At 32.7% G+C, this 26446-nt stretch overlaps 1 protein-coding gene across 7 annotated transcripts in view; it reads right to left on the bottom strand.

Moving 5' to 3' along the window:
• The window catches only part of LOC143073064 (vitamin D3 receptor-like), a 158316-nt gene that overhangs the window by 108542 nt on the left and 23328 nt on the right, over positions 1-26446 (bottom strand). For 3 of the 7 annotated variants that reach the window (XM_076248310.1, XM_076248312.1, XM_076248313.1), the window contains one exon: positions 15354-15495. The exons of the other annotated variants lie outside the window; for them this stretch is intronic. The gene's annotated coding sequence lies outside the window, so the exon portion shown is untranslated. The remainder of the gene's footprint in view (positions 1-15353; positions 15496-26446) is intronic. 7 annotated transcript variants of the gene reach the window in all.

The following is a 26446-nucleotide window of genomic DNA, read 5'->3' as shown; positions in this document are numbered from 1 at the left end:
GGCCCAGTAGTTTCAGAGGAGATGATTTTCTAAAAGATTATTAAGATCTACGAAAAATGGTTAAAACTTGACTATAAAGGGCAATAACTCCTAAAGGGGTCAACTGACCATTTTGGTCATGTTGACTTATTTGTGAATTTTACTTTGCTGAACATTATTGCTGTTTACAGTTTATCTCTATCTGTAATAATATTCAAGATAGTAACCAAAAACAGCAAAATTTCCTTATTAACTCCTATAAGCTTTTAAAATACAATCCAATATATTATAATTTTGGCTACAGTGGCCGAACAGAATGAAAAAAAACACAAACTTTAAACTGGATACACAAATTTTAATATGAAAGACGATAGATGTCAAAAGAAGACTCAAAGTGAGGGCAATAGCTCATGTTGCCCTGTGGGCCATGTTAGCTAAAAAAAAACTAGAGGCTCTCAAGAGCCAGTGTCGCTCACCTTGGTCTATGTGCATATTAACAATGGACACAGATAAATTCATGACAAAATTGTGTTTTGGTGATGGTGATGTGTTTGCAGATCTTTCTTTACAGAACATTCTTGTTGCTACAATTATCTCTATCTATAATGAACTTGGCCCAGTAATTACAGTGGAAAATATTTCCTAAAAATTTACAAAAATTAGCAAAAATTTATGAAAATTGTTAACAATTGACTATAAAGAGCAATAACTCCTTAAGGGGTCAATTGACAATTTTGGTCATGTTGACTTATTTGTAGATCTTATTTTTAACTATATACCCCAATGATGATTGTGGCCAAGTTTGGTTTCATTTGGCCCAGTAGTTTCAGAGGAGAAGATTTTTGTAAAAGATTACAAAAATTTACGAAAAATTGGTCAAAATTTACTATAAAGGGCAATAACTCCTTAAGGGGTCAACTGACCATTTTAGTCATATTAACTTATTTGTAGATCTTACTTTGCTGAACATTATTGCTGGTTACATTTTATCTCTTTCTATAATAATATTCACGATAATAACCAAAATCTGCAAAATTTCCTTCAAATTTACTTATTTCGGGGCAGCAACCCAACAACCAGTTGTCCGATTCATTTGAAAGTTTCAGGGCAGATACATTTTACCCCTATGTTCTAGTTTTAGCCATGGCGGCCATCTTGGTTGGTTGGCCGGGTCACGCCACACATTTTTTAAACTAGATACCCCAATGATGATTGTGGCCAAGTTTGGTTAAATTTGGCCCAGTAGTTTCAGAGGAGAAGATTTTTGTAATAGATTACTAAGATTTACGAAAAAAGGTTATAAATTGACTATAAAGGGCAATAACTCCTAAAGGGGTCAACTGACCATTTCGGTCATGTGACTTATTTGTAAATTTTACTTTGCTGAACATTATTGCTGTTTACAGTTTATCTCTATCTGTAATAATATTAAGATAATAACAAAAAACAGCAAAATTTCCATAAAATTACCAATTCAGGGGCAGCAACCCAACAACCAGTTGTCCGATTCATTTGAAAATTTCAGGGCAGAGAGATCTCGTCCTGATAAACAATTTTATCCATGTCAGATTTGCTCTAAATGCTTTGGTTTTTGAGTTATAAGCCAAAAACTGCATTTTACCCCCATGTTCTTTTTTTAGCCATGGCAGCCATCTTGATTGGTTGGCGGGGTCACGCCACACATTTTTTAAACTAGATACCCCAATGATGATTGTGGCCAAGTTTGGTTAAATTTGGCCCAGTAGTTTCAGAGGAGAAGATTTTTGTAAAAGTTAACGACGACGCCGGACGCCAAGTGATGGGAAAAGCTCACTTACAGGGCCAGGTGAGCTAAAAAGCTAATTTATTAATGTAATAAAGGCATCTCCTTATATTTACTAGTATATGAATGCTTACATACCCGTAGCCAGGGGGTTCGGACGAACCCCCCCCCCTCCCCCCCTTGAAATCAAATAAGCACTGTTAAAGTCAAGGTTTTGTTCAAATTGTGACTGTTAAAGTCGAGTTCATGAGTCCAACGAACCCCCCCCCCCCTTGGAAATTCCTGGCTACGGGCCTGGCTTAGTAGATGCAAGAGCATATCATTTTCCAATTGCAACAATTATAACAAAGATGTTGTGATCAGCAATATAGTTCAAATCCATGACTTCAAAATTCTAGCCATTAACAATAGACAATCTGTTTTGAGGGAAAGAAACAAATCATATTCTGATTGGCCAATAGAATTAAAGGATCTATTTTTAGCAGATTAAAAATAAGTCAATTTGTCAATGCTGTCAATGATGTCAGAGTTAAATCAATTTAGAGACACAAAGTATTCATGAGAAATATTTCCTTTTGACTATTCAGTTAAGAAATTTTTACTTGTTCATTAGACAAGTGCATTGAAGCTTAAATTGGTTGTCCTTAATATGAGTTTCACTTGTCTCAGACAATTTGACAACTGTTAATGTCAATATATGTTATTACACAATTGAGAAGCAAATATCAAAGGTCTATCTTATGTACTAGAACTGAAATATAAAACTTATATATCATAACAGACCAAATCCCTTAGATGATTGAAAAACAGCAAAACTTTGGATTTGTTTCAGGCAAAACAAGAATACACAGACTTCAAATATAACATGATCTCAGCTATGCAGAAGGCTTAATGTCAAATTTGTATGGTATTTGTGTGTTGCTGTAAAAATAATCTGTTTTAAATTCATGTAATTGAACATGTATGAAATATTTGCCACTTGATATTTAAAGCAACTAACCAACAATCAATCAATACATTACATAAAGTCAGAAATTTAATTTAACAATCATTATATGTATAGCACCCCCACCTGTAGACCCCATCACCAAGTATGACTCCTGCCAATAAAAGTACATTAACATTCCACCTTGAGAGGTATAGAACGACCTTGTTTATAGTATATATAGAACATAAATATCTTTATAATGTATATACATGTACCTACATCCAGTAGTTTCAAATTTATCTTAAAACTTTGTCAACATTAGATAAAAGGTTTTAGGGAAATAAAGGTAAGTAGTTTATATGGAAGTGTTTTCATGCAGTCTGTAAGGGAATTTTCAATGATTTATCTTTGAATCATGTACCAGAAACCTAAAGAAAAGACAATTACTTCCATAAGTCCTATTGATTATTATTTTGAACATTAAAAGCTATACTTTTAACAATAACTAAATATATCCAAATTAGTTAAAGTATACATTGGAGTTTAGACATTGGCTTACTGTTAATAAATGTAAAAAGATTTGGTATGAGTGCCACCTGAGACAACTCTCCATAGGATATCACAATTTGTAAAAGTAAACCATTAGTGGTCAAAGTACTGTGAGTCATCAACATGGAACATTGGCTCCCACCAAAGAGCAAGCTATAAAGGGCCCCAAAAATAATGAGAGTAAAACCAATCACACAGAATAATCAAGGTTCTAATCAATATAAAAACCAGATGCTCCACAGGGCACAGCTTCATACGACCGCAGAGGTTGAACTCTGAACAGTTGGGGCAAGTATGGACACAACATTAAAGCTTGATACAGTTCTGAATTTGGATTGTGATTAAATAGTTGACACAGAATGAATGTGGGCTAGTGAACTTAAAATGTTAATTTTGCTTTTTAATAATACACTATGCTGTTGGATATTATCCCCTCAAAAAACTAGAGGCTCTAAAGAGCCTGTGTCAATCACCTTGTTCTATGTGAATATTAAAGAAAGGACACAGATGGATTCATGACAAAAAGGGGTTTTGGTGATGATGATGTGTTTGTAGATCTCACTTTACTGAACATTCTTGCTGCTTACAATAATCTCCGTCTATAATAAACTTGGCCCAGTAGTTACAGTGTCAGTGGAAAAAGTTGGTAAAAATTTACAAATTTTATGAAAATTGTTAAAAATTGACTATAAAGCGCAATAACTCCTTAGGGGGTCAATTGACCATTTTGGTCATGTTGACTTATTTTTAGGTCTTACTTTACTAGTCTGTACATTATTGCTGTTTATAGTATATCTCTCTCTATCTATAATAATATTCAAGATAATAACCAAAAACAGCAAAATTTCCTTAAAGTTACCTTTTCAGGGACAGCAACCAAACAACGGGTTGTCTGATTCATCTGAAAATTTAAGGGCAGATAGATCTTGACCTGATTAACAATTTTACCCCGGGTCAGATTTGCTCTAAATGCTTTGGTTTTTGAGATTATAAGCCAAAAACTTCATTTTACCCCTATGTTCTATTTTTAGCCATGGCGGCCATTTTGGTTGGTTGGCCGGGTCACCGGACACATTTTTTAAACTAGATAACTCAATGATGATTGTGGCCAAGTTTGCTTTAATTTGGATCAGTAGTTTCAGAGAAGAAGATTTTTGTAAAAGTTAACGACGCCAGAGGACGACGCTGGACGACGAGGCCGGACGCCAGACGCAAAGTGATGAGAAAAGCTCACTTGGCCCGAAGGCCCTTCAGGTGAGCTAAAAATTAATAAAGAAATTTTCTTTTTAATTTCTGAAATCTGATATGAGAAAAATTGTACCCTCTTCCTTCAAATTTCTAATGGAGGTAATCAACATATCTGTATAACAGTATTCTTTAAATTGAATTGGATTACCTCCCTTACACAGCTTTTGAACTGTCTAAATTGTCCTTTAACCAGAAAAACCCTTGTTTTTCCACCTTTTTTGCCACTAATTGCTAAATGATTTGAGCCATAACCTCCCCCCAACCCATAACCATCCCTTTGTAGTATGGAAACTTGTATAATTTCAGAGAGATTTATACACTTAAACACAAGTTATTGACTGAAAACTACAAAAATGCTTTTTTGGGCCCCTTTTTTGGCCCCTTATTCTAAACCTTTAGGATCGTAACCCCCAAAATCAATCCCAACCTTCCTTTTTTGGTTATAAACATTGTGTTAAAATTTTATTGATTTCTATTTTTCATATACTAAAGTTATATTATCTGGGAACCATTCGTCTTCGGACGACAACTCAGACAACATGATAGCATTATACCATGTAAAAAAAAATTGCAGTCGTATAAAAAACAAGAAAACATTTATGAACCACTTAACATCAGGTTCCTGACTTAGGAAAAGTGAAAACAAATGCAGTTGATTTAAACATTTTAATAGGTACCAACCTTTACCCTGACTTGAAACAATAGTGTAGCATCACAACATAGAAAGACACACTATCAAATATCAATTGATATATTAAACCTGGAACTACCTTTTCTTTTATTTGAATATAAATTCACCACAAATACATGTACCAGGATTAAAATTTTGTACACTATACCACAATTTGTCATCAAAAGACTTTTGTTTAACTTTCAGGGTGAGAAAAGAAAATGTGTGTTTATATTAAGTTCCATTGCTTCAATCCTTTTCAAATGCATAAGAAGAAAACAAATAATTTACCTCCTATTTCTGTTAAACAATATCCTGTTTTCAATTTTGTAGAATGTTCCATGTTAGAATAAACCATGATCCACTAGACACTTAATAATATAAGTTCAACCTCATCACACTAGTTATTTAATAACTCAGTCATAACATACCAGTTGACACAGAAAAAGAAATTGTGGTGAAATTGGAAAGAAATTCAAAAAGTCCCCCACTTCTTTTGATATTTTAGTATAAGAAATAGTTTAATTATTTCATTAGCAATGAATTTCTCTTCAAATAACTCTTTCTTGATCAAATAGTTCAATAAAATATGTATTGATCTCCACAATCAATGCTAATGTCTACATTTATTTATTTTCTACCAAGAATGTCCTTTTTCTAGGTAACATAATAAATGTTAATAACAAAACTATGTCAGTTCTAATATTGAGTGGTCTATTTGAAAATTGGAATGCATTATTTATTTACACCTTAGTTTTGAAAATTACTGAACAAAGCAAAATCTAATTATAAATATGCATCCACAGCGTGCAAAGATATTAACAAAATAAACAAACAGTTAAAACATAATAGACAATATTTAATGTTGCTTTATTTGCATCATTGGTCTAACGATTCAAAGCCAAGATTACCAATTCATATAATTAGTTGTTTCTATCTTTAGCTTCTTCACAGCTTAATGTCATACAGTACTTCAACAGCATGTCATGACGTAAGACAGAACTCGTTCAAATGAAACTGATCACCATCAAATTATTCAAACTCAAACAATATTTTTTTTAATTCTTTTTAACATTTTTTCATTGATCATTGGAAGATATTTTCTCACTTTTACTCTCGAGGAATTAAGAGCAAAAAGGTGTGAATAAACCTAATTGTGTATATTGATGTTTTGTAACCTCAATACAGCAAGCAGACGATTAACTCAGATAATGGTTAGAGAATACGCCTACATCCTTATAAAGTACTAAGTTACTTTACTTTAACAACTAGAGGCCTACTTTAAATCCTTTCTCATACATATTTTCAAAATCATTCTTCATAGGAAAATAATTTCGACTTTAGAAAAACCTGATATTTTAATGATCGATGAATAAAATATGGATAATTACATTTTAATGCTCCTTTTTCTTCGATTTTTTTTCCATAAATATGTACTAAACAAAAATAAAGGGAGAAGATAAATTATATGCACCATTGAAGGACCCAGTAATCAAAAACCATAATTCAAGAAACACAAGAGATAAAGCCATGGAGACAAACAAACAAACAACAGTCCATTAAATATACTACACAGAAATTAAAGACTGAGCAAAACAAGAATGTGTCCATAGTACATGGATGCCCCACTCGCACTATCATTTTACATGTTCACTGGACCGTGAAATTGGGGTCAATACTTTAATTTGGCATTAAAATTAGAAAGATCATATCATAGTTAACATGTGTACTAAGTTTCAAGTTGATTGGACTTCAACTTCATCAAAAACTACCTTGACCAAAAACTTTAACCTGAGCTTCGCACTATCTTCTTCTTTGTTCAGTGGACCATGAAATTGGGGTCAATACTTTAATTTGACATTAAAATTAGAAAGATCATATCATAGGGAACATGTGTACTAAGTTTCAAATTGATTGGACTTCAACTTCATCAAAAACTACCTCGACCAAAAACTTTAAACTGAAGCGGGACGAACGAACGGACGGACGGAGGCACAGACCAGAAAACATAATGCCCCTCTACTATCGTAGGTGGGGCATAAAAACACCACTAAAAACCATGGGTATACTAAGTAGTCCAGACAGAAAAGTAATTCCTGTTCCACTAAATCACCCGTCAAGTTGCTTAAGGCAAGGCAATCTTTAGCGACAAAAATTATGTACCAGTATTTTACGAAATCACAATTTTAGGAGGAAAGGGTTGTGACAATATTTTAAACAGTTGAACATATATACAATATATATATATATTTGCAAACATCCAATTACAAGTCTATGATAATAATCTCCCAACACAAGTCCACTAACTCCTGATCAAATTACATCATAAATAGAAATCCAATGTTTGACGTTGGACAATATATATCATAACATATAGCTGATTAAAAGGGTGATAGCACAGATTGTTACCCCTTTATATCAGGGTTACAACAAAAATGACAAAACTTCCTCAGTGTTAGAGTAATTTAAATGACCTGATATGTGAAACAATGTATAATTTAGTACTGGAAGTACTGACAAAATCTATCAGCAATTTTAGAATTTTCCCGCCAAACTTACTTGAGCAAAGGTAAACAACTCAGATTCAATACATAAACATACTTTAGTTTGTATCTCATAAACATGTTTAACCCCGCCGCAATGTTGTGCCTGTCCCAAGTCAGGAGCCTCTGGCCTTTGTTAGTCTTGTATGATTTTAATTTTAGTTTCTTGTGTATAATTCAGAGTTTAGTATGACGTCCATTATCACTGAACTAGTATACATATTTTTTAAGGGGCCAGCTGAAGGTCGCCTCCGGTGCGGGATTTTCTCGCTACATTGAAGACCCATTGGTGGCCTTCAACTGTTGTCTGCTCTATGGTCGGGTTGTTGTTGCTTTGACACATTCCCCATTTCCTGTCTCAATTTTATTATTTAGTTGTTTCACTAATATTAAGCATTTTTCTTTCAGTTTATCATAATCAAATTTCAGAAATCTATGAAAGAATTGAATTACTTTTGAAATATAAGGTGATAATGGAATATGACAAAGTACTTAATTTTCAAAGGTATCAAAAATCATAGGATGATATATATGAGTTCTTAATACAAGTGAAAATTTGGGATATCAAATCGATTTCTTTCCAAAAATCATTGTTAAATAATATGTTGATGCCTCAAACAACAAATTGAACAATCAGTTGATTTATCATAAAACAGATAAAATGTTATTTGTTATGTATTATTAAAGAAAAATCAATGACCTTACAAGTGATATTAACCTTGATGACACATGAAAAAATTGTGCAGGCTCCACAAAACTCAGGATATATCTTGTGATGTTTTTTATGAAATCTGAAATGGCAAAAGATCCCTGTGAATTACCATTTTACTTTGGTCTACGTAATACCAAAAAAACATCTTTACTATGAATGAAAAGTAAATGCACATAGATATATGGAGATGTGGAATGAGTGCCAATGAGACAATTCATGTCACAATTTGTAAAAGTAAATCATTACAGTACAAATTCACAGTACATTCCTCAAAACAGGGCCGTGGCTCACACTTAACAGTAGGCTATAAAGGGCCCCAAAAATAAGTCCTCTTTGACCCGTAAATTTTGACGTCATAATACAAAATATCTGACGACACAATGGAAAAGTGATTGTTTTATGACATCAATAGTTCAAGCAAAGCAAATTCTCAGGGCAACCATGACAGATTTCCAAATAGCGATAAGATGTATTATTAAATTTAAAGTTAAAAAGGAAAGCAAAAAAATCTTACCATCTTGACCAAGCGCTTGATTGTCAATAAAATTGTTTATTGTACTTGTTTAAACCTTATTTAAATCATAATTATCGCTGTCTCCTACAAGCATTATTTAAAGTAAATCAAAAAGGGCAATGTTTTGTTGCTTGAACAACACAGGTCCAAATATGGTCAATATGTTTTCTCGATGACATTGCATAAGATTTCTGAATATAGAGTTATCACACTCCAGGACAACTACAGCAGTAACATTATACCAAATTAGAAACCAGACCTTTTACACCAAGTTTCATTAAATGGTATGTGTACAGATAACATGCAGTACACCAGTACTCCATAGACATCAATAGTAAAGACGTAAACAAAATAATACCGATATCAATTGTAAGTCAAAAAGACGTAAACAAAATAATACCGATATCAATTGTAAGTCAAAAAGACGTAAACAAAATAATACCGATATCAATTGTAAGTCAAAAAGACGTAAACAAAATAATACCGATATCAATTGTCAGTCAAAAAGACGTAAACAAAACAATACCGATTTCAATTGTAAGTCAAAAAGACGTAAACAAAAATTTCATATTACTACTTGTATAATGTCACTTATTAGTCACCTATTATATTAAATATAGGTTATTGTGACCAAATGTCATTATAATGTGTTATATTTTAAGAAATTATATATCTGTGTAGTATTTTACTATTAAATATATCTCAAAGCTGTTGCTAAAAGATTTTAATAAGAAAAACATAAAGAAAAAAATTGTCCACATTAAGCTGCCAATAAAAACATTAAAATCTATAAAAACTGTTTTCACACTTTTTAAATATCAATAAATACTGCCTTTTGTTTATGCCAAAAAAAAAAAACCATTGTGTTAAATTCTATTATAAATACCAGATAGGTCAAATAAAACTTGTGATTGTATCAAAATCTGGAGTTTAATAAAAGAAAGTGAATTCAGAAATAAAAAAATGTTAACCTCATTAATATTAAATATAAGTCACAGAAAAACTAAGAATACAACAGTTAAATCATTGACAAAAACATGAACGTTATGTGAACTTATAACCATCAAGAGAGAACTATGATGCAAGCCAGCTCAAATCCAAAGTGATTAACATGGTATGAATTAGAAGCAAAGTATTACTGGAGTCACGACAATAGAACAAAATCATTTCAAACTGAAACTGTATGATTTTATAGAATGATAAGTAAAATCTTTCTGAAGCATCTTCATTTTATTGAGTTTTAGAACTGGATGCTATTGATAATATCTTGTCATTTTCTATCAACTCTCATATGGCCAAAATTTGTAATGAAATTTGTTAAATTGAATCAGCCCTTACATGTAAACCTAATCTCTATCTCCATTATATGTACATGTAATTATTACTGGAACAGTCTGTGTTTTCTAATAGTTTTAAAAGCAAAATTAAAATTATTTTAATTTGTTGGTCCTGTTATCCACAATAAATAATAGCTTATTTGGTCCTGTTATCTCCAAAAAATACCCAATAGCTTATTTGGTCCTGTCATTAATTCAACCAAAATTAACTAGAATGAACAAGAATATGTGTTCATATTAGTTCATTGTGTATTAATTTGTGTTTTTTGATTGAGTTAAGCCTTCCAATTGATATTTTATAGTGTCTCTTGCTATGTTGTGATGTTATATATACTATTGTTTCAGAAAAGGGAGAATGTTTGGTACCATTAAAACTTTAATCCCGCTGCAAATGTTTGCACCTGTCCTAAGTCAGGAATCTGATGTACAGTAGTTGTCGTCTGTTTATATAGTTCATATGTGTTTCTCGTTTCTCGTTTTTATATAGAAAATTAGACTGTTGGTTTTCCTGTATGAATGGTTTTACACTAGTAACTTTTAGGGCCCTTTATAACTTGCTGTTCTTTGTGAGCCAAGGCTCCGTGTTGAAGGCTGTACCTTGATTTATAATAGTTTACTTTTTTAAATTGTTACTTGGATGGAGAGTAAATGTCTCATTGGCACTCATACCACATCTTCCTATATCTATATAGAATATCATGCCACTTTCACATCATCACTATGTCCATGTTCATAAACCCAGAATTTTGAGTCAACTCTATCTGGACATTATGTTAAAATGTTCTCATCATAATAAAGAACATGTGTATTAAGTACCGAGCTGATGAGACTAAATATCAATGTTAACTACTTAAACCAACTTTAAGTTTAACCAGAGATACCAACAGACAGAAACACATTATAAATGCTCCTTCAGGCAGGGTATGTAATATGTGGATTCAGTTATTTTTCGTGGGTACCAATTTTCGTGGATTGCAGAAGTGGTTGCCAAAGTCTGCGTAAAAACCAATGGCAAATATGCATTTAAGTTCGTGGTTTACCAGTGTACCCACAAATTTCACGAAAATTGGTATCCAATAAAAATTAATGAATCCACAGTATATCTTGTTTAAGATATGATATAGTGGAGTATGAGTGAACACACTGGGATGAAACCCTTTCCTCTATGCAGAACTGTTTTTATATATTTCATAGGTTAGATATTAAAATGAAATGCTATTAAAAAGGTGACTTTCATGAAATAAAAACATGATGATGGTGATAAAAAAAATTATCACTTTTTAAAGTAAGAAACCATGTCTGTAAACTAGACTGATATTTCATAAATATATTTTCAACCATGTCTGTAAACTAGACTGATATTTCATAAATATATTTTCAACCATGTCTGTAAACTAGACTGATATTTCACAAATATATTTTCAAAAGTTTTAAAAGATTAAATAAAACGTTATTTTGAAGAAAAGGTTAGGTGTCATAATGGAAAAAAAAGGAGGCATAAAAAGTCATTATAATATTGGAAAGGTTAAGAGTCAATATACATCATTTATTATTGAGTAAAGAGGAAGGTGTCATAGGCAGTATTCATGGAGGACAGGAGAGGCAATCAAAAGGCATCATTATGGAGGAAAGATGTAGGCATCAAAAAGCATCATTTAGAAGGAAAGGGGGAACAATACCAACAAAAGGTTTTTAAATGAAGGAAAGGTTAGATTCAAAAGGTATGACACAGCAGAAAGGAGAGGCTTTCAAAAGGTGTTAATATGGAAAAAAGAGGAAGGCGTCATTGGCATCTAAATGGAGGACAGGGGAGCCATCAAAGACCTCATTATGAAGACGGCGTCATAATGTGGCATTAAGAAGGAAAAGGGAAGAAGTAAAAAAGTGTCAAGTTATGGAGGTGTTCAAGATAGAGTGGTGTCATTGTTATTATTCTTCTTGACTGTTGCTGGTTGCTCTTCAATGATGGAAAAGTGAACTCAAACCATTAACTGATTAACAGAAAAATCTAGGTGGCTTTTGCATATGGCTAATCACTTAAGGGGTAATCTTTAGAAATAACCAGTGCAAATAGCTTTGAATATGTAACCAATCAGATGTATGCATTACTTAAGTGATCATCTATTGATTAAACTATTCAATTCTACACTTTGAAAAATGTCGTTCAAAAAATGATTTGACATTTATTTCACTGAAATATATGTTCCTTTAAAGTACCCCTCTGCAAGATAATGTTAATACCATGTAACGGTTAACCATTCTTTTTTTTTCAGGACCAAACCTTTAATTACTGAAATATAAGAAGGACAGAGATGTTAATACTGTACTTTGTAACTCCTAGCTACAGTTGATCCTATGTATATAACTAATATACACTGATATAAGTTAATGCTGTTATTTCTTTAAGAATTGAAATAAGCCTATTTACATCATCAATTACATGTCTTACATTTCCATGTGACTATTATACTCACTTAATGTAAGTTTCTTCCCCCTAAAAAATGATTTATCAACCTTTTTCCCATTCCTTTTCTTTTAAGATAACACTTCAAGTCAAATAACATTTGTTTGTTCTAAAAAAATATCATATAAATCATAAAATCAAAATAACCACTGAAATTATATCTTGTACATGGGCCTTTTAGGCCACATAATACACTGTAATGATTTACACATGAGAAATCAGGTCATATCGACTTAAGTTTTTTCTTATCAAATTTTACATGTTCATGAATTAAAAAACTTTCATGGTAATGTAACCCCTTTAATCTTTCCCCCTGGTTGACATTATCTTGTGATTTTTGAGGTTTAAATAACCTTATATATAGTTAACCCCTAATTACAGGTTTAGTATACAGAAATATGATTCTGATGCTTTAAGATGTCATACCTTTGTTATTTGATCAAGGCACAGTGGCAAATATTACATGCAAATTACAATAAAATGCTTCACTGAGCACAGCCTGATACGACTGCAGAGGTTGAACCTTGAACGGTTGTGCCAAATTTGGACACAATATTCAAGCTTGATACTGTTTAAATATAGATTGTTATCAAATTTTTGACATAATATAGGTTTCTGACACAAAACAAATGTCAAGATCTTACAAATCTATTGTGCAATACTGTGCAATTAAAGATTTCTTCTTGAAACTTTATAAAAATTTGAAATTTGAAAAATTTTGAAAAAAAAGTGAACCCCTTAAAAAATTAGAAACCCTCAAACACTTTTTGACACCCCCCCTTGAAGCAAATTACCCCGTCACTCTATCCCTGCCTTTCCTTTGTAGTATGAACCTTGTAGTACAATGTCAGAGAGATCAATACACTTAAACACAAGTTATTATCTGGAAACTAGATATATGCTTGTTTTTGGCCCTTTTTTGGCCCCTAATTCCTGCATGAATGGGGCAATAACCCCCAAACTCAATCCCAGCCTACCTTTTGTGATATGGAACCTCGAGATACAAAGTCAGATAGATCCATACTCTTACATACAAGTTATTTTCCATAAACTACAAAAATGCTTGTTTTTGGCCTTTAATTCCTAAACTGTATGCACCATAACCCCCAATAAGAATCCAAACCTTCTACTTGTGGTATTAAACATTGTGATACAATTTCAGAGCAATTGAAATACTTATATAAAAGTTCTTAACCAGAAAGTAGAAAAATGTGTTTTGGGCCCCTGTTGGGCCCCTAATTCCTAACAGTTGGGACCATCATCCCCAAAATCAATCCCAACCTTCCAATTGTGGTATTGAACCTTCTTAATAAATTTCAAAGAGATCCATTGATGTAAACTAAAGTTATTGCCTGGAACCAATGTATCTTCGGATTATACGATACCAAAATTTGTTTGTTGTCATATAAAAATTGAACATTTTTTTTTTATTCTAACACAGCAAATTATATCAATACTTCCCTGAATTTTAATAGCAATAGTGCAAATGATGAAATGTCTTGTCTGCTTTACTTATAATGATTGAATTAATGTATTGAAAGTGTGTAATATTTTCAGGTTTTAAACAAATATCACATACAATTAACATGATAAATGTAAAGGAGGTCAACTGTCTGGTCAGACAAACACTGCCAGACAGACATGAACACCTTACAATCATACCACAAGATTGCACACTCGTAACTGTCTCGCCTTCTTTACTAATCATTGATATTATGTTGATAGTCCTAAATATAAAGCTTTATTACAACTGTCATATAAACCTAACAATAACCAAGATCACTAACATTGACCAATGAACCATGAAAATGAGATCAAGGTCAGATGAATCATGCCACGCAGGCATGTACAGCTAACAATTCTTCCATACAACAAATATAGTCGACCTATTGCTTATAGTTTTAAGAAAAACAGACCAAAACACAAAAACTTAACACTGAGCAATTAACCGTGAAAATGAGGTAAAGGTCAAATAAAACCTGTTCAACTGACATATAGATCATAAAATATTTCCATACACCAAATATAGTTGACCTATTGCATATAAAGTATTAGAAAAAAAGACTAAAAACACTTAACTTTGACCATTGAACCATGAAAATGAGATCAAGGTCAGATGACACCTGCCAGTTGGACATGTACATGTACACCTTACAGTCCTTCTGTACACCAAATATACTAGAACTATTTCTTAAAGAGTCTGAGATATGGATTTGACCACCAAAACTTAACCTTGTTCAGTGATCCATGAAATGAGGTCAAGGTCAAGTGAAAACTGTCTGACGGGCATGAGGACCTTACAAGGTACGCACATACCAAATATAGTTATCCTATTACTTTTAATAAGAGAAAAATTTAACATTACAAAACATCTTAACTTAGTAGTCACTGTACCATGAAAATGAGATCAAGGACATTGGACATGTGACTGACGGAAACTTAGTAACATGAGGCATCCATATACAAAGTATGAAGCATCCACAGGTCTTCTACCCTCTGAAATATAAACCTTTTAAGAAGTCCGCTAACGCAGCAACTGCCGGATCACTATCCCTGTCAAGCTTTCTGTGACAAAAGTCGCAGGCTCAACAATAAAATTAAATATAGTTAGCCTATTGCTTATACATCTGGTATCTAAGAAACATACCTTATTACAAAAATTGAACATTAACCAATGAACCGTAATAATGGGGTCAAGGGTCAGATGAATCCTGCCAGACAAACTGTACACCATGCAATCACTCCATATCAATACACCAAATATAGTTGACCTTTTGCTGTAGTATTATCTAAAACAACAAAATGATATATATGAAACTTAACATTGGCTTTATGAAATGGATTACAAGGCCAGACGAACTAGACTGAGTCAATTAGGGATTTCACATCATTCTGTACACCAAATATAAAATCCCTGCTGCTTATAGTGTCTGAGAAAAATAACCAGCTATAAAAACTTATCATTGTCAAGTTAAAGTTACAGGGGTAGCCATTTATGTAGGCTGGTTCACTAGAAGTTATATACAACTATAATTTGTATTAAGGCTTAAATTCATCATTTGGAAAGAGCCAGTGGAAGCAACTGTCAGGATCCATTTAAGGATTATCCCAAATTTTATAAGCTCTACAAATATGTCAGTTTTCATCATTTCTTGTGAATACAATGCAGTTTTATAAATATCATAATGGAATTAAACAACTGAATAAATTCATCCCTGTTATGTTTTAACTGTAAAACAGAAGTAATAATGGCCTTTGGGGGCAAACTTCCAAATAAGGTCTACAATGTCAATGTGAACTGCATACATTTGGCTAACTACCAACTTCAGTACATTTATAAACTAAACAACAAAGTACCACTTACTTTGAAATACAATATTAACCTTTGTCAACAAAAGTTTACCACTATATAGACTACTGACACATATTGACCTTCCGTGTAACTTTAAGGCTTTCAAGCATAAAGCCAATTTTGCATTAAGCTTTCAAGCATAAAACCAATTTTGTATTAAGCATTCAAGCATAAAATCAATTTTATAACTACAAGTAAATGTTGAAAAAAACTTTTAAATATACAAACAAGGTAAAATAAAAAAAAGTCACATATAACATTTTCCTCTTATCTAACGTACATCCATGAAAATAAATAAAATTAGGCCACTTTCTTTACATGAAAGTCTTATCAATAGCACAATATATCCATATCATAACTCTTATGAAGAACTGAGGCATAACTGGACTGATATATTTGTTACACTACATGATTTTATATTTGGTGACTGAGTTGATAAGGCCATGATGTTTGAAGACCTTTAGACAAATTTTAAATATTGTCACGACTACAGAGTCATTAATTTTTTGTGGGTAGCACTTTTTGTGGTTTGAAGAAAATGTTTTTTTTTTTTGTGGATAATTTAATTAATTAAATATTGGCTTATTCTGCTAATAGTCTATAGTATTTTTTTGAAATTTAGTTTACCTATATCCTAATCCATAAAAAGCTTTATTTCACAAATAAAAATGAATCCACAGACCTGGAAATCACACTTTTATACTCCAAGCAATCAATATAACTTAAACAGTGTCCTCTACACAAGTCCACTTATATCCGGAGTTCACACTCCAGCTCTCCAATACAGAGTCAACAAATCTTAGACAGTATTTCCACACAAGTGTACATGCCCAGAGTTCACACTCCAATTCTCCAAACAGAGGTAAATATGCCTAAGATGGTTAGTGTCCTCTACAAAAATACACATACCTCAAGTTCATACTTGAATTTTCCAACGAAAGGTCCAAATGGCTTTGATGGTGAGTGTCCTCTACACAAACCCACAAACCTTGAGTTCACACTCCAATTCTCAAACTAGGTGCTCTGCAGGGCGCAGCTTTATATGAACAGAGAGGTCGAACCCTGAACAGTTGGGGCAAGTATGGAAACAACATTCAAGCTTGATACAGCTCTGAATTTGTATTGTGATGAAATTTTTGACATAATATGAGTTTCTGACACAAAACAAATGTCAAGATCATACAAATCTATTGCACAATATTGTGCAATTAAAGATTACTTCTTCAAACTTTTCAAAAATTTGGAATTTCAGAAATTTGGAAAAAAAAAATGAAAACTGCTACTACCCCCCTTTTTTTTGCAATTAGTCCAAAACCTGACGTTTCTTTATACATAATTTACAAGTAGTGTAAGGAAAGTTAATCAAAACATACCCAACATTGTATGTTAAATGTTTTTGAATTACCCCCCTTACACTGCTTTTAAATTGTCTTTAATCAATTGTCCATTGACCAGAAAAACCTAGTTGTCCTCCTTTTTTGGCCCTTTTCCCCTAATTCCAAAAAAAAATGAGCAATAACCCCAAAAGTTATGACTAACCACCACTACATGGTATGGAAACTTGTGGTATAATTTCAAAGAGATTCATACACTTAAATCACAAGTTATTGTTTGAAAACTACAAAAATGCTTATTTTGGACCCCTTTTTTGGCCCCTATTTCCTCAACTATTTAGAGTCAATCCCAAACTTCCTTTAATGGTATTGAACCTTCTGGTAAAAATTTAAAAAGATCCATTCACTAAAACGAAAGTTATTATCCGGAAACTAAATGTGTCTTCGAACAATACAGACGACATGATACCATTATACGACGCAATAAACGACGTATAAAAAGAGGAAAATAAATGCCTTAGATAGTCAGTGTACCCTCTACATAAATTCTCATACCTCAGTGTTCACACTTGAATTCTCCAACAAGCAATCAATATATATCATAGTCAGTGTCCTCTACACAAGTCTGTAAAGGAGAATTTCACATTCCAATTCTCCAACAAGAGATCAATATGCCTAAGATGGCGAAGGTCCTCATACCTTAAGATCACACTCTATTTAAATAATCAATCAAACAGTTAATATGCCTTAGATGGTGAGGGTCCTCATACACTAAGTTCACACTCTAATTATCAAACAAACAGTTAATATGCCTTAGATGGTGAGGGTCCTCATACACCAAGTTCACACTTTAATTATCAAACAAACAGTCAATATGCCTTAGATAGTGAGGGTCCTCTACATAAATCAACATGCATAGAGTTCACCCTCTAATTATCAAACAAACAGTCAATATGCCTTAGATGGTGAGGGTCCTCATACACCAAGTTCACACTCTAATTATCAAACAAACAGTCAATATGCCTTAGATGGTGAGGGTCCTCATACACCAAGTTCACACTCTAATTATCAAACAAACAGTCAATATGCCTTAGATGGTGAGGTCCTCATACACCAAGTTCACACTCTAATTATCAAACAAACAGCCAATATGCCTTAGATGGTGAGGGTCCTCATACACCAAGTTCACACTCTAATTATCAAACAACAGTCAAAATGCCTAAGATGGTGAATATTATTTACATAAGTCCACATACCTCCAGTTCACACTCTAATTATCAAACAAACAGTCAATATGCCTAAGATGGTGAGGGTCCTCTACATAAATCAACATGCATAGAGTTCACACTCTAATAATCAAACAAACAGTCAATATGCCTAAGATGGTGAGGGTCCTCTACATAAATCAACATGCCCAGAGTTCACACTCTAATTATCAAACAAACAGTTAATATGCCTTAAATGGGTAGGATCCTCTACACAAATCCACATGCCCAGAGTTCACACTATAGTTATCAAACAAGCAGTCAATATGCCTTAGATGGTCAGGGTCCTCCACACAAATCCACATATCTTGAGTTCACCATCTAAATATCAAACAAACATTTATATGCCTAAGATAGTGATCATGAGGATCCTCTACAAAAATCAACAGACCTCGAGTTCACACCGACTATAATTATCAAACAAACAGTCAATATGCCTAAGATAGTGAATGTCTCTAAACAAGTCCACTTACTTAGAGTTCACACTCTTATTACCGAACAAGCAGTCAATATGCCTAAGATAGTGAATGCCTCTAAATAAGTCCACATACTTGAAGTTCACACTCTTATTATCGAACAAGCAGTCATTATGCCTAAGATAGTGAATGCCTCTAAACAAGTCCACATATTTAGAGTTCACACTCTTTTTATCAAACAGTCAATATGCCTAAGACCCTGTTCACACTTGGACATTTTTATTGACTTAAACTAGACCGGTTTACTTTAGAACGGTTTAAGGGCTAATGTGAAAGCTTTGAATCGATCTTCAATCGGTCTAAACTAAAACACCCAAAGAGGTAGTTTAGTTTGAATCGATCTAAAGTAAACCGATCTTACTTTAAATGTGAACGCAGAGATCGGTTTAATCTAGTACGATTAAAATCGAAAATAACGTATGCGCATGTATAGCGGCAAAACTATCTCATATGTTCCTTGTTTAACCCATATTTCTCTGTTAAAAGACCTTTAAAACAAAATGAAAACATGTTGTCTTCGCCGTAGCATAGATTTGTGAAATCTGTGTCTTTTTTTCTTATGTTGGTTTATTTTCTTTGCCTGAACAGAAGTATTTCCGGCATCATTTTGTAACTTGGTTGCTCCAGTTATTTTTTTCAAAATTAAACAAAACTGCAATAAAACCAGTATCAAAATTTTAAATTGTGATTCAAGAGAAACACTAACTTTATCCAATTTTTTCCCAAGTGTGTGTATCAGTGTATCAACACATGAACTTGATAATTCAGTTCTATTTATACACAATGTTTACAGTTTTACGGGTAAAAAGGTTAGATCGATTGCGCTTTTAATTGTAGTGTGAACGCCGTGGTTCAGATTAGATCGATAGAGATCGTTATGATTAAAGATAATGTGAACGCCAACTGGTTTTATTTAGATCGATTCAAATTAGATCGATAAAGAAAAATGCTAGTGTGAACGGGGTCTTAGATGGTGAGGGTCCTCTACACAAATCCACATACTAAGAGTTCACACTCTTATTATCGAACAAACAGTCGATATGCCTAAGATGGTGAGGGTCCTCATTCACCAAGTTCAAACTCTAATTATCAAACAAACAGTTAATATGCTTAAGATGGTGAGGGTCCTCTACATAAGTCCACATACAGAGTGCACACTCTTATTTTCAAACAAACAGTCAATACGCCTTAGATGGTGAGGGTCCTCTACACAAATCCACATACTTAGAGTTCACACTCTTGTTATCAAACAAACAGTCAATATGCCTTAGATGGTGAGGGTACTCTACACAAATCCACATACTTAGAGTTCACACTCTTATTATCAAACGAACAGTCAACATGCCTTAGATGGTGAGGGTCCTCTACACAAATCTACATACTTAGAGTTCACACTCTTATTATCGAATTAAGAGTCAATATGCCTTAGATCAGGTGAGAGCATAAGTCCACATATAGAGTGCACACTCTTATTTTCAAACAAACAATTAATATGGCTAAGATGGTTAATCTATGGCCCTCTTCACAAATCCACATACATAGAGTTAACACTCTAGCAATCAATATATCTTAGACAGTTTTCTCTACACAACTATAAACATAACTAACAAAGTATTGAGAAAACTACTGAAAAGAAGTGGAAAAATGATATCTTAAATCATCTTACTTATTAAAGTATTTTTACTTGACTATATAAGTACTTACTGATAATAAGATAATCTCAGTAGGTAACACAACATATGTTGCTAATTTATGTCTATTATTCAAGTGTGGAAAATTTATATTTTCATTCATAAATTGTACTTGTAATATAATTAGATGCAAGAAAAATTCATATATTTCATTTTAAAGTGCAAACATATGTATGAACTCATATAAAGGTATATATATATGTGTTTAAGTACAGATATACACAGATTAAAAATATTTTTTATGCCCCACCTACGATAGTAGAGGGGCATTATGTTTTCTGGTCTGTGCGTCCGTTCGTCCGTCTGTTCGTTCGTTCGTTCGTTCGTTCGTTCGTCTGTTCGTTCGTCCGTCTGTCCCGCTTCAGGTTAAAGTTTTTGGTCAAGGTAGTTTTTGATGAAGTTGAAGTCCAATCAACTTGAAACTTAGTACACATGTTCCTTATGATATGATCTTTCTAATTTAAATGCCAAATTAGAGTTTTGACCCCAATTTTACGGTTCACTGATACAAAATGATAGTGCAAATTTCAGGTTAAAGTTTTTGGCTTCAGGTTAAAGTTTTTGGTCAAGGTAGTTTTTGATGAAGTTGAAGTCCAATCAACTTGAAACTTAGTATACATGTGCCCTATGATATGATCTTTCTAATTTAAATGCCAAATTAGAGTTTTGACCCCAATTTTACGGTTCACTGAACATAGAAAATGATAGTGCAAATTTCAGGTTAAAGTTTTTGGCTTCAGGTTAAAGTTTTTGGTCAAGGTAGTTTTTGATGAAGTTGAAGTCCAATCAACTTGAAACTTAGTATACATGTGCCCTATGATATGATCTTTCTAATTTAAATGCCAAATTAGAGTTTTGACCCCAATTTTACGGTTCACTGAACATAGAAAATGATAGTGCAAATTTCAGGTTAAAGTTTTTGGTCAAGGTAGTTTTTGATGAAGTTGAAGTCCAATCAACTTGAAACTTAGTATACATGTGCCCTATGATATGATCTTTCTAATTTAAATGCCAAATTAGAGTTTTGACCCCAATTTTACGGTTCACTGAACATAGAAAATGATAGTGCAAATTTCAGGTTAAAGTTTTTGGCTTCAGGTTAAAGTTTTTGGTCAAGGTAGTTTTTGATGAAGTTGAAGTCCAATCAACTTGAAACTTAGTATACATGTGCCCTATGATATGATCTTTCTAATTTAAATGCCAAATTAGAGTTTTGACCCCAATTTTACGGTTCACTGAACATAGAAAATGATAGTGCAAATTTCAGGTTAAAGTTTTTGGTCAAGGTAGTTTTTGATAAAGTAGAAGTCCAATCAACTTGAAACTTAGTATACATGTTCCCTTTGATAAGATCATTCTAATTTTAATGCCAAATTAGAGAATTTATTCCAATTTCACAGTCCTTTAAACATAGAAAATGATAGTGTGAGTGGGGCATCCGTGTACTGTGGACACATTCTTGTTTCAATATAAAATTCAGGATACATTTTAAGATTGCCAATGAGACAACTATTCACCAGTTTGAATGCAATAGATGTGAGCAACTATGGGCCATTATACAGCATTTAGCAATGAGGGAACCCCATACCATATCAGTTTAAGGCCACAACATGAAAAGTATGAAACAATTCAAACATGAAAATTATACAGCATAATTTACAACAAAACAATTTACGAAAATACAAGTATAACGACAGGAATCAATGACAACCACTGAACTATAGGCTCCTGACTTAAGGGAAAGCATAATGTGGCAGGGTCTGAAACATGTTGTGAGCACTCAATCCTCCCCTAACCTAGGACAATGATGTGAAAGAACAACAAACTGTAAAAATCATTTGCAATTGACCTAACTGAAAAGATTAGTATGAGGCACAAAAAAAACTTACATAAAAATAACTGCACAGCAACAATATAAGAGTACCTGCAGTTATTAAAGCCAATTACAACTAATTAGTAAATCATGTTTTTCCCAGACAACTTTTTTGGTCTTACAACAATTGTAGTTATAAATTATTAGGCTAACTGATATTGTCCACATATTCTGCAAATTATTTTTACTTCATTTAATCTGTGTGAACCTACAAACTTTCTTTTTTTTGTTGCTAAAAGTGGGAATTTAAAAGGGAAAAAACTCCATGTTTATCATGTCATCTTTTTGTTTTTTTAACAGTGGCATAAGTATATCTATCTTATAATATCTTTGTTACTTTTATCTTTTTTATGCAATTTCATCAACCATTGCACTTTTGGTTCACAGATTCAATACTAAATAGTTAGTTTAAACATATTTTATTGTAAAAAAAAAATGACAAATGGATTAGACACAAGTTTTTCAACCTAGTAACGCCTTCTGCAAAATACGCTAAATGTATCTGAATGAAACAAATCACTGAGGTCCATTAAAAAAAAAGCCTAAAGTTATTTTTAGGGGTGGAAATTTGAGAATGAAAGTCTATATAACACACGTACTGCATGCAATTTCAGCACAAATCAGTGGAGTGGAACCAAGCATAATCTCTATCTGTAACTTATCCTATAGTAGGCACACATACTGAAATAAAGCTCAATAGGCAAAGTCTTTCAGACAAAACAAGAATGTGTCCACAGTACACGGATGCCCCACTCGCACTATCATTTTCTATGTTTAAAGGACTGTGAAATTGGAATAAATTCTCTAATTTGGCATTAAAATTAGAATGATCTTATCAAAGGGAACATGTATACTAAGTTTCAAGTTGATTGGACTTCTACTTTATCAAAAACTACCTTGACCAAAAACTTTAACCTGAAATTTGCACTATCATTTGCTATGTTCAGTGAACCGTAAAATTGGGGTCAAAACTCTAATTTGGCATTTAAATTAGAAAGATCATATCATAGGGCACATGTATACTAAGTTTCAAGTTGATTGGACTTCAACTTCATCAAAAACTACCTTGACCAAAAACTTTAACCTGAAGCCAAAAACTTTAACCTGAAATTTGCACTATCATTTTCTATGTTCAGTGAACCGTAAAATTGGGGTCAAAACTCTAATTTGGCATTTAAATTAGAAAGATCATATCATAGGGCACATGTATACTAAGTTTCAAGTTGATTGGACTTCAACTTCATCAAAAACTACCTTGACCAAAAACTTTAACCTGAAGCCAAAAACTTTAACCTGAAATTTGCACTATCATTTTCTATGTTCAGTGAACCGTAAAATTGGGGTCAAAACTCTAATTTGGCATTAAAATTAGAAAGATCATATCATAGGGGACATGTGTACTAAGTTTGAAGTCGATTGGACTTAAACTTCATCATAAACTACCTCGACCAAAAACTTTAACCTGACATGGGACAGACGGACGAACGGACGAACGAACAGACGAACGAACAGACGGACGAACGGACGCACAGACCAGAAAACATAATGCCCCTACTACTATCGTAGACGGGGCATAAAAAGTTTGTATATCAAGAAATGTTCAAAGTCCATAGCCTCCAGCAAAATTTGGTGGAGCAGAATGAAACATTCGTGTCTTTACTTGATCTGTAACTCATCATAGTAGACTAGAGTACTAAAAATCAATATGTGAGTGTTTGAAAAAAAGTCTGTATATTAATTACTGCATATTGCAGAATGATGAAATGACTGAATAAAGGATAAGGGAAAAATTATATGGCCTGAACCACTTTGAGGCTGACCAAAAAAAAATTAAACAAGTATGTGTCCATAGTACACAGATGCACCACTCCCACTATCATTTTCCATGTTCAGTGGACCATAGAAACTCTAATTTGGCATAAAAACTGGAAAGATCATATTATTAGGTACAAATTGTACTTAAGTTTTAAGTTGATCGGACTTCAACTTCATCAAAAAATACCTTGACCAAAAACTTTAACCTGAAGCAGGACAGACGGACAAATGGACAAACAAACGGATCCACAGACTATAGAATATATAATGCCCCTCTACTACTATTGTAAGTGGGGCATAAAAAGTATTGATGTAACAATAATATTTATGCTCTGAAAGTATTGAGAATCTTGATGAAGTGTGGGTCCCTGAGCCTTGTATAAGTTTGTGTTACATGAGTTCTTAACGATAATGTATGTAACAGTGCTATTCTAGTTCTCAGTAAGAAATAACTTTGTAGAAAGACATGATTTGAGATAAAAAAAAAAATTGTACTTACTCAGGCCTGTAGCCATCAATTTCCAATTGATACAATCATAATCAACATTAACAGTGCTTATTTGTTTTCAATAGGGGTTCATTACTTCATACTCTCGTAACCCCCCTGGCTACGGGTGTGATACTCAACAACATTACAATTTAATGATAGGACAGTCTATGGCCATTATTATAAATGTTATAAGTTCAATAAAAAATTTCAGAACAACGAAGTGCCCATTTAAACCAATATTTCCTAACTTAGCCTTTGTAACAGATTCTGATGAATATGTATATAGCTATAAGTATACAAATTAACATAAAACTCCTTCTAGTATTTTTTTAAAATGAAACATATGTTTGTTTTATAAATATCTATTATAAGATATTGCTAGCTATAGTGACAAAGAAAGTAGGGCATTTCTTAAGTTATTTCTACAATTTACATGTACGTTAATTCAAGATACATGTCATATTGTATACAGGGTGTTACTTTGTTTTATTTTTTCAAGGTTTCAGTATTGCAGTTGGAATCAATAATTTCTCTGATTTTTTAATGTATTCTGTGATTTTATAGAAGGTTTACACTTAAGGTTGTTAAACTCTTATATATTTCCCTCATGAAGAGATATTTCTTGTATCACACTGTACTCTTCACACTGAACAGAGTTAACAGTGTCAATTATACGAGAGAGTGATATCAAAAAAATGAAAGTAGAAACTATTTCACCATAAGAGGGCCTGAAACGCTCTTTTATTACAAGAATTAAATCGCAATGCTCAAATTAGTATCAAATTTATCCAATTATCACTTATTTTTAAAATTATATGATTTGCTCCCTTCCTGAACATATATTTTGTCATTCTTTTGTAAGGCTCTCTTCTTCCTATGAGTCTGTGACTCAGTCACACTTTTTTAGGATCTCTAACTTTTCTAAATATATTCTGCTTAGTTTTATAAGACTCAATCCCTTTCATGAACATATATTTTCCCATTCTTTTGTAAGTCTCTCTCTTTCCTGGACATATTCAGGCACTCTTTTATAAGGCTCTCTAATTTTTTACAAATATATTCTGCAATTGTTTTATAAGGCTTTCTCCCTTTGAATTCAATAAACTGTAAACCAACTAATTTTCCCAACTTTCCCAAATAGAAAATTATCAAGAATATAAATTGTCGTGAATATATGTAAAACTTGGATTTTTCCAAACTTAACAACATCAAGTGAATTGAGAATAGCGAAATTAAATCGGTGAGAAATGGGTTAGAAAGCGCTTAACGAGAAATAAAGAATCTGCGAAAAAAAGTTGGTTTACAGCTACATTTTAGTTGTGCTCCTTCCCCATTCCTTTGCATCTCTTAAGATGATATTTGATTTGATTTTACATGATGAAAACGATTTCGTTAATTATTTTTTACAAAAATCTGAGTTAATTTTCTATTACTTTTAGTAGAA

This window comes from Mytilus galloprovincialis, chromosome 4 (assembly GCF_965363235.1).
Source record: "Mytilus galloprovincialis chromosome 4, xbMytGall1.hap1.1, whole genome shotgun sequence".
NCBI classification, from domain to species: Eukaryota; Metazoa; Mollusca; class Bivalvia; order Mytilida; family Mytilidae; genus Mytilus; species Mytilus galloprovincialis.
Note: the sequence above shows the minus strand (reverse complement) of the source record. Positions and strands in the feature narration are given on the sequence as shown.